We start from the raw sequence: 10,733 nt of genomic DNA, 5'->3' as shown, positions 1-10,733 counted from the left end.
TTCCCCTAAGTCGCACCTAAGATATTACTTATCTTCCTATACCAGTTAATTATCTTCACGTAAATGGATGCCCTACATTTTATTTATTTATACAACACATATAAGTTCGGGAAGCAAATAAACAGTACACATGCAATTTATACCCAATAATACATTTAAACAAGAAAATATACACAGAAATATGGTAAACTTCTCTTTATTAATTCTTCCGATGGTTACAAACTCGACCTGCCATGCGCACTTAACTGCGGATTACTAGGCCTCTGCGCACTCAGCTGCAAAGCCTTCTCCTACTCTATGAACGAAAGACACACTTTACCCTTCAACTGAATCTCTTAGACTCATCATGGTTCTTTTAGCTACTCTATCTTCTACACTTAGAGGCTCGCTCTATTTATACAATCCCATGGTCCGCAGACCATGGGTAGGTCTATCAAGCTGACATTACATTACAAAAACAAGGGCGGACAACCTTGTGCCTCTATTATGACTTCGTGCTCTGCGCCCACAATTTGTGGAGCTTTACAGAGGACTTGGAAAACTTGGGCTTTAAGCCCCAAAACATGCCTTGGGGGGATTCCATGCCCAACAAGCCCCCAACACAAACATCGTGACTTGCCCTCGAGACACTCTATCTGCGCGAAGTCCCTCCAATTCTGCTCGAACCGCTGCAAGATCGGCAGCGCACTGAGCGGCTGCCTGTTGGATCTCCTGTACGCGTTGTTCCAAGACCGCAGTGTCAGAATTGCTTCTCTACATCTGTGTCTGCGTCCCCTGCATTTGGGTGACCTTGCATTCAATTACTGTCGTGATGGCGAAGGCCTCATCGATCCAAGGTTGAACAAGTGCTTTCAGGACTACTTCCTTGTGTCATGATGTATCCACCTGTTCTTTCAGTGCTTTGGCATGTTTCATCCACGTGAGCCTTTGAGTGAGGGCCACCATCTGCGCAGTTCCTTTGATGTTGTCATACTACTGCTGGAGTTCACGCGCCTCTGTCTCTAAGAGCTGGATGTTGGGGTCCTCCTGCAAATTCGTGAGGACCTCAAATGACTCCTCCAACATTCGGGTGCAATCCCGCACTGCACTATCGATCTCGTCCAGTCCCACTGTAATCATGTTAGCATGCTATTCTATAACTTCCGGAGGTGTGGATGGCTACGCCATCACTCGCAGCTCTATGATCTGAAGGTTAAGCTCCCGCTGAACCTTAGTCATTTCTTCTCGCACACCCCTGCTGCTAGCCTGTGGATGTGCGCCTCTGCTTGTGTATCTGTTGGGATGGCTAGCTCAGGGACACTTTGACAAGCTTCGTCCAGTACCTATACTAGCTTTCGATTCTGTGACACCACTGTGTCACGCTGCAAGCTCAACTGTTCCATGTTGATTTTCTGCTCGCTTAGTACTTGCAGCGCGCGGCTCTCCCTAGCCCGCAGTTTTGCAATAATCCCATCCTGCAGAACATATAATGTCTCCCGCAGGAGCGTAGCCATGTTGATCCCAATACCCTTCAGTGTGGTAATCATAGGCCTGTCGACCTCATTTGTTGTCACCAGTGCTCCTTCCGGCAACACTATTGTATTTGTAACCCGAGCGCGCAGCATCTGCTCTGCTGCAGTTGTCCCTACTGCAGGGCTGGTTGACAGGGTACCAACCTTAGGAGTGTGCACCTGCAACTCCTCCAGCTACACTCTAAGGGCCCCCAACACAATCTAGTTCACCTGCACACACTGTCTCACCGATGTCGTGCAGATCTCCCTTAGTATGGGTGATCAGGTCAATAGACAACTTTGATGCCTTGACCTTTTTGTGCGGCCCCGTCCGCTCGCTCAGGCGTTGGTGCTTCAGCTCTCTTGACGTGGTTTGTGGGTCCATGCCTCCCTCCTCTTCCTCTGCTTCCTCCCCATGCAAAGGCGACTTTTGGCCCTCGCGCGCCTTCTCGGTTGCCTCGTGCGCTGCTGCTGCTGCTACCTTTTTCTGGTCTGCTATTGTATGTGCAGCGTCCCGCGCCTCTTGCGCTTCTGTTGCCGCTACCTCCTTTCTTCTCTTCTCTTCCAACTACACCATGCGTAGTTTGACCTCCTCTTTCTTCCTTTGCGTCGCAGACTTCTCCATTGTCGTGATGTCTGGAGTGTGCCACTCTAGTGGCCATGTATCTAGTACATTAAAGATTACATTGTACGTGGCTACAAAGGGTAGCTCTCTCCATTGCTTGGTCGGGTCCTTGCGCACTCTGATGTATATGCTGTGAAGGTCCACTTTAAACTCTGCAAAACTTTGCAGGCTATTGTAGACAGTGGGTGATAATCGCGGCTTTCAGTTAATCCCCATCCTGAGGTTCATTTCCATGAACACCCAGAATATCTTGCTGTCGTGGATCCAATTTGCGTCCTTCGTGGCCCAGAGCGAATCATACTTCACGTACTCTAGCAGATCCCTGTCAATTGTGGGGAACTGATTGTCCTCCGGCGATTCCTCTGCCACGAGCACTATGGACAACACAAGCCATGGATAGTGGAAAGTTTTGCCTTGTTCCTGAGCCTCATGGAAATTCTCCAAGAATTCCTTGCAGAGGAACTCAAACCAGTTAAACTGGACCCCCTCCGCACACTTCTCAACAAGTGCTACCACCGGTGCAGGTACCTCATCCACACGGTACTTGCACATAACCTTACCTGCCAGTATTTGGGTCACCACTCTTACTGCTTTATCATTGATTTTGGATATGGTGTAGGCCCTTTTTTTATTTTCCAATTTATACTTCTTCTTCATGGCCGATGTCCAGGTCACTGCTTTTCCCCTCCGAGATAGCTACGGGGTCCTCTCCTTTTCATGGAAGTTGGGTAATGCGGTGAATTAAGTGGTCTGTGATGGGGATGGGCTCCTCCAGCCATAAACACCGACCATGCACCAGGCAGAGCAGTTGTCTAATGACGAAAGTTGTTATTTCGGCACGATGGAAATGTGGCACCCAGAGCAGGTTAAGTAGCCCTGCCTTTTCCACTTCGCACAACCACTTTCACAGCTCTAATTTTGTAACCCCTGTCGTGATGTTCTGCTTAGGCTTCATGAGTTATGCGGTCTCTAGGTGAGGGAAATTCTCATGGTCATCAAGATCCCAATCTTCAAATTTCAAGATAGGCACCCATCCCAGGTGCGTGCCCTGAATGTCGTCTGAGAGGAGCAGGGTTTGGAGAAAGCTCTTGCTCTCATCAAGATCCTTGGGCACTTTAGCCTTCCCCTTCTACGGGGGGATGTAGGCGGGCAACTTTGTTTGAGGGTACGCAGGCTAAGTTTCCTCCTCCATGCCTCTGTCCTCATCTTCTTCGATGATAAGGTCCTCTAGGTCTTCATCCTCCTCGTCAGTTTCTATGTTAGTGGCTTCCCCTTCTCCTCCATTGTCAGCCAGGTACGCAGCGGGTTTCACGGAGACATACGTACGGGAACCATCAACAGTTTGTCTTTCTTTGTTCTTGGCATGCGCAGTGATTTAGGGATTTCTTCCACAATCCCAGCACCTTTAGGGGCATCCCCCACAGTCAGGGCCTGCACGGCCTCTTCGATGGTCATCTCTGTAATTTCCATAACTTCCTCAGATGTTGCCATCGTGTCCAACCAGAAATCTATCACTCGCGTACTCAGGGGCTCAATCAACATTTTGCACAGGTCAAACAGGGCTCTACTCAGGCTACGCAGGGTATACAATAGCTCAATTCACAAATGACCAAGTGTTGTTTGTTGGGCAGCCCTTTGTAATTTATAGCGCCTTTTGAATTTGAATTCAACTATTCCCCCCAAATCTGGTTCATTAATGCTCTCTTGGCGGTAGATTTTCCCAAATCTTGCCCATAAATCACATCTTAAATGCCTATCGCCCGCTCCATTTGGTCTCAAGTCGAGCATCACATCATGAATAGTGACTTCAATGGTCACTTTTTGGCCAACCCGCGCGGCAGTACAGCCCCCCTTGCGTGGTCACGGACCTTGTGACTCTCTGCTTCTGTGCGAAGCTCCACCATCACGCAACCCCTAGGTAGAGTAGTTTATAGTCTAGCGCCTCCTTTCAACTGCCAGGAGTGCTAAGACTATACATCCCACGGCTAGTCAGGTGGTTGTGCCACCTGTATATGGTTGCATCTGGTCATTCATCACTTTTCCCGAAAAATACTCACCTTTTATTATTATCGGCTACGTCGTGCACTTTATCATTTGCAGGGCGCCATCATGGCTGATTCACTTAGTAATATGCAGTCCAAGCCAAGGCATTAGATTGATCAATTCGCGGTGATAGTCCCCAAACTTGTCAGTGTGATCGTGTGCACCCTATTTTATCACCCTAGTCTCCTTATCAAGAAAATATTCCTTTATTTCATCCTCAAGCTTCTTGACTTCCGCTTCCACAAGAGCGCTTTTCTCCCTTAAGCACACCCTTTCTTTCCCAATTTCTTGGAGCCTAAAATTTCCCTGTTGGATTTCTTCCTCAGGTCCCAAGCGTTCTTCTTCAATTTGGCTCTGTGATCCTTTCTTTCAAGGCTCCGCGAATCGTCATATCGGTCAGTGCTTCCATGTGCAGACTAGGCATTTCATGCTCTATGGGGATTACAGTGTTTGCTTCATACTCCAGCCTCAAAGGTGCTTGCGCCATCAATTTCTTGCACGCTGTCCTATAAGCCCATAGAACCGCTGGCATGCACATGCCCCAATCAATCCTTTGTGCATTGTGGACCTTGTTTAGCACTTTTCATACTTCGTTAAAGGCTTCTGTGTGGATAATCTTTTGTGCACTTGGTCTTTCCATACTTTGTGGTTCCAACTGGAGGGGTTGTTTGTGCCATTGCCTCGTCTGCACCTGCTTATTGACCGTGTCTCCCAACGTGAAGACTAAATGCATCCGTGTAGGTTGAGTACCATATGCCTGTATCCATCTGGACAAGTGGGCACGTGGACCGTTTTGTCTGGCAATCTTGTATGTTAAGCGTATATGAGGCTTCCCAAACTGCATGTGCATCATCCTCCTACATTCGTGCCAGTCCTCAAAACTTTGTTGGTGTGTACCCCACCACTTTGTGGGCATAGCACACAGTGCCCATTTCAAAGCTTCGAAACATTGTTGTTATAGAACCTCACTTTCAAATCTGTTCAAGAAGTCATCCACCTTACTTAACCCATCATACCTAGGAAGATCCCTTACCTCCATCGATACATAGCACAGCGATCTCATCATCATGTTACGATTCAGTGTGGTTACCTCGTGTAAACGATTCTGCCATCATTCTATCTCTTCGTCATAATCCGATGTGCAAGAGCTTTCGCACTCCCATGAGATTTGTCCATCCATGGTTGGGTTCACCCAGTCTTTTTCTCATGCGGTGATCTTGTAGATGCAATCCAAATCATTGTCACTGTCATAGTCACGCACCGGCTCCATGTAGCACAATCCTTTTGCAGGATCCAAAGGTACAACTATGCGCAGAGACTTTTTCTCAAAAATCATCTTGGGCTTCTTCTGATTTATCACCCTGTTAGACTTCGTCTTGTATGTCAGTGTGAGATTGATTCTTCTTCAAAACCCTGTTTTGAAGAAGAAATCATTAAATGTGTTTTTTAGAATATGTATCAAATTCTCCAACTCTTCAAAAGGCAGCAACTTCCTCAGCTCCTATCTTTGCAAAAGCACAAACAGAAGAAAACAAAACATCATCAGCAATCAGAGGCAAAGCAAGTTACAAGAGATTTGGAGAGGTCTCACTGGAAATCCCAAACAACTTCTATATTATGAAGACAAGAAAGATTATGGTAAAGCACACCAGTTTTCAGGGAATATAATTCTTGATCAATCAATTGTCATAGATAGGTTAGCTGTCTGGCTGTATAACGATCATCAGGATTGCTTCATTGATATCTGCTTTCCAGAAGTGCTCCTTCTCTTTACCGATAATTTTGACTATCAACAGCTCAGGCGTGACTTTGATAAAGGATCGCAAAGTGATGATGGTGAGACTTCGAAAGGTTAATGAAGCTATTGTTAATGGGTGGCTATTCTTCCATTATTTGGTGATAGGTGCTTATGTTGGTCTTGCTACTATTGCGGGTTTTGCATGGTGGTTTCTACATTTTGAAGGTGGCCCAAAATTACCCTACAAGGAACTCATTAATTTTGATACATGTTCAGAAAGAGAAACAACATATTCATGCAACATATTTGATGATCGGCGACCAACAACAGTCTCAATGAGTGTACTCGTGGTGGTTAAGATGTTTAATGCACTCAATAACCTTAGTGAAAACCAAAGTCTTCTTGTTCTTCCTCCATGGAGTAATTTATGGCTGGTATCATCGATTATTTTAACTATGGTTCTTCATGTACTGGTACTCTATGTACAACCATTAGCCATTCTGTTTTCAGTAACATCATTGTCATGGACTGAATGGAAAGCTGTTCTCTTTCTTTCATTTCCTGTAATTTTAGTTGATGAGGTCCTAAAGTTTTCCTCCAGAAATTTGAAAGGGAAAAAGTTTGGCTTCAGATCGTGCCTAAGTTCAGTCACTGGGTGATGGATGTTCGGTTTTTAAAGGGATTAAATAAGGAAGTCTTGAAGAAAGATTATGTCGCTGAAGGGAAGGTCACAAGCAGTTTGCTTCTCATTGGTCTTGGCAACTGTGGTCGTGCCTAATATTGATTGTCTTCAAAAAGCTATGTTTCTTATGTAAACAGCCTGGGCACACCACGATGACATGCCTACATCGCATAGCGATAGCATATGGGGTTGTCCCTGGCCCCTGCAAATATGTCCAGAGTGGCTTTGACATTGTATTTGAACGGAAAATCAGAAATCATATCAATATGATCAAGCCAACTTATGTTATTCCCAACTAGGTTGACTCTGCTATCATCAAGTTACACAGTAGACAGATAACTTGCTTAGAATTTCACCCTACTAAGAATAATATTATTATGTCAGGAGATAAGAAAGGTCGAATTGGTTGACAGAGAGGACAGTTTATGATACAGTACATTCCTTCGTTCTGAATAGTATGAAATTTCATCCCGTGAAGGATGATTATATATACATCAGGATCTGATAGAACACTTAGCTGCAATGATATTGAGACGGGAGTTCCAATCCTCCTGATGGACTGCAATCCTGATGGATGGAATGGACTGGCAACATGGAGAATGCTATATGGCATGGATATCAATTCAGAGAAAGATCGTTTACTGGTTGCGGATAACTTTGGGATTCTTTACCAGATAGACATTCGCTCAAACAAGAAAACAGAGGAACCCATTCTAATCCACAAAAAGGGTTCTAAAGTTGTGGGACTTCATTTCAATCCATTAAATTCAGATCTTCTGATCAGCTGTGGCAATGATCATTTTGCTCATCTTTGGGATATTCACCAATTAAAAGCTGGGGCCTTCCTGGGAGAGTTGAAACACCCACGTGTTGTGAACTCTGCTTAGTTTTCGCCAAAACCTGGCAGTAAAATCATGACTACCTGCCAAGATAATTGGATACGTGTATGGGATTCTATCTTTGGTGATTTGAGCTATCCAAGCCATGAGATCATCCACAGTCATGATTTTAATCATCACTTGACCTGATTTCATGCCGAATGGGATCCAAAGGATTCGTCCGAGTGCCTTGCAGTTATTGGTCATTACATAAGTGATAATTTCAATGGCATAGCTTTGCATCCAATCGATTTCATCGATACAAGCAATGAACAGCTTGTCGCTGAAGTAATGGATCCAAACATAGCAACCAATCTCCTATTAATGACTTCAGTTAACGATTCAACGGGATCTGCACTCCAGTTTGTCGGCCATCAGAGGAATTCAAGGAAAACGATGCTCTGTTTTAGGGGAAAATGGATGATTCTTTTTATTCTGGCCATTATAGTTGAACAACTCATTATTTTTTATCGACCTGTAGGGAAAAGTTTTTGGAGAAGATATTATGCTACTTTTGTTTTAGTTCTCATTCAAATGCAAAGTAAAGTCAAAAGCCAAATTTAAATACAGATAACTATCCTAGCACAGAAACCGAATTGGTTGGTCTATTTTGGGTCTTCAGTTGCAGTTCAGAAAATTCAGCTACAGGTTCTGCCAATTCATTTGTTATCAACGAACAAATTGTAATGTTGTTCCTTTAGAGCAGACTTTTTCCTATTTTTAAGATTTTAAGTGAAACTGCCCCTATCTTTCATCGATTTGTTTTCCCCCATCTCTGAGTTATATTTAATATATTGTAAATTGAGAGAGGGAGAGAGTTCTGAGCGCTGGTGGAGGAGAGAAAAACACAGAACTTCATTGTACAGATTTTGACAGAGATTTTAGTTAAAAAATGCAGCTCTGACCCCTGAGATTCCTGTGGTATGAGATTTAACATTTGTTTCCTCTTTTGTTTCATATGTAGCCTGTTATGTGTCATGTCATTTCATGATCGTTTCCATTTGAACAAATGAAGTGTTAAGGTAGAATTCATAATTTCTATGCTCTGCCTTTAAGTTTGTTCATATTTAATGTTTTCTTCTGTTTGACAAGGATTCATCTTCTATGCCCTTGTCAGCTCCTCAGCAATCTTGCCATTCCATTTAATCTCAATTTGATGTTAAACTTTCTTGCCTACCTTGCCTCAGGGGATAATCTGTGTTTTTGATTACATTTCTCTGTTCAAACTGTTCCTTTGCCCCATGCAGCCCATAAAAACCCCATCATTTTATTAAAAACCCCTTTTTATCAATTTACTAGCCTAAAATCAGTTTCTTTTAAAGTCATCTCAGCCCCCTTTGAAGACATTTTGCTGAGATAGACTGGAGAGAGCCCTCTCCTGTCCTCGTAGGGCTAGCTACGAGGCTAAGTGGTTTGATGTTACCTTGGATTTTGCCTTCCTCAGCCTGAGGCAGATTCGAGCGCTAACATATTGACAACCATACTGGGGAGAACATTCGACTTGTTGATTGTCTTGTCCCAGTACATGAAATCAAATTGCAGATCTGATGCTGATGGTGGACAGCAGTCAGACACATATGCAGGCTGAACCTTTCACCTGGCGACTCCAATTCGATCCAGACATTCCAACGCTTGCTGATCCATTCATGCAACGGTAGGGTATGTGGCAAACCCTGCCCTGTGTGAAGCTATAGAAGAAATAAGAAATGAGTTAGCAGATTCTGAATTTGATGAGGATCTTTTCAGTGTCGTGCTTCATTGGTTGAAATCTCCAAAGTTCCCTTGTTCCAAAACTAGATTTTGTGAGTTAGTTGTTGAAAGAATCGAAAAGGAGATTTAATGTTTAGATGAGCAAATCCAGTCATATGATTTCCAAGACCCTAAAAAGTTCTTGGAAATCCTTCCTCCTTCGCAACAAGAAACCATAGAATTGCCTACAGATGTTTACATTGACAGTGTGCAGCTGGAAGTATGTATTGCAGAGTTGGGGCAGCCAACAAAGTCTGGCTTCCGCGATCCAATGGCAACATACATGGAAATGTTTTTCAATTTGATTGATAGATCAGGCTGTTTTCTACGTGACCAGATTCATTACGTGCATGAAGGGCTGCCAGCAATTACATCTGTGTCCTGGCGGAAGCATTCTCGAGCGACATCATTCTCAGGTTTACTTGAATGGTTGATCTGGCACTTCAGTATTACCTGATCTAGTGTTTTTACAGCAAAGTAGGGTAGATTTTGTAAATAAATAAGCAGCCATAAGGCAGCATTTTGTTCCAGTTTCATTATAGTTTTAGTGTGAGGTTTGCTGAGTCAGTATTTTAGTCTTTTCAGTCAAGTTTCAGTCCATAAATGAGTCGAAAGTCTCATGTTGTCTGTTGAAATCATGACTCCATTGCCCAATGCATGGAGGCACTGTCTGCTCTCCCAAAGTTCTGCGGTTCTTGGCACCTCCACGAAGCAGCAGCTTCCATCCCAAGTGGAGCCGATGTTAGAATCCGTCTTATATGTCAGTGTGAGATTGATTCTTCTTGAAAACCCTGTTTTGAAGAAGAAATCATTAAATGTGTTTTTTAGAATATGTATCAAATTCTCCAGCTCTTCAAAAGGCAGCAGCTTCCTCAGCTCCTATCTTTGCAAAAGCACAAACAGAAGAAAACAAAACATCATCAGCAATCAGAGGCAAAGCAAGTTACAAGCGATTTGGAGAGGTCTCACTGGAAATCCCAAACAACTTCTATATTATGAAGACAAGAAAGATTATGGTAAAGCACACCAGTTTTCAGAGAATATAATTCTTGATCAATCAATTTTCATAGATAGGTTAGCTGTCCGGTTGTATAACGATCATCAGGATTGCTTCATTGATATCTACTTTCCAGAAGTGCTCCTTCTCTTTACCGATAATTTTGACTATCAACAGCTCAGGCGTGACTTTGATAAAGGATCGCAAAGTGATGATGGTGAGACTTCGAAAGGTTAATGAAGCTATTGTTAATGGGTGGCTATTCTTCCGTTATTTGGTGATAGGTGCTTATGTTGGTCTTGCTACTATTGCGGGTTTTGCATGGTGGTTTCTACATTTTGAAGGTGGCCCAAAATTACCCTACAAGGAAATAATTAATTTTGATACATGTTCAGAAAGAGAAACAACATATTCATGCAACATATTTGATGATCGGCAACAGTCTCAATGAGTGTACTCGTGGTGGTTAAGATGTTTAATGCACTCAATAACCTTAGTGAAAACCAAAGTCTTCTTGTTCTTCCTCCATGG

General features: G+C 43.5%; 1 pseudogene; it reads left to right on the top strand.

Moving 5' to 3' along the window:
- The first annotated feature begins 5,991 nt into the window (after nt 1–5,991).
- LOC149235716 (protein DAMAGED DNA-BINDING 2 pseudogene) lies at nt 5,992–10,653 on the top strand (annotated as a pseudogene).
- The last annotated feature ends 80 nt before the right edge of the window (nt 10,654–10,733 follow it).

The sequence above is a fragment of the Pinus tabuliformis genome, chromosome 8 (assembly GCF_031772625.1).
Source record: "Pinus tabuliformis cultivar Carrire ecotype Pingquan chromosome 8, CPIR1, whole genome shotgun sequence".
NCBI lineage: Eukaryota > Viridiplantae > Streptophyta > Pinopsida > Pinales > Pinaceae > Pinus > Pinus tabuliformis.
The sequence above is the reverse complement of the archived record's forward strand: the minus strand, read 5'-3'. Positions and strand labels throughout refer to the sequence as shown.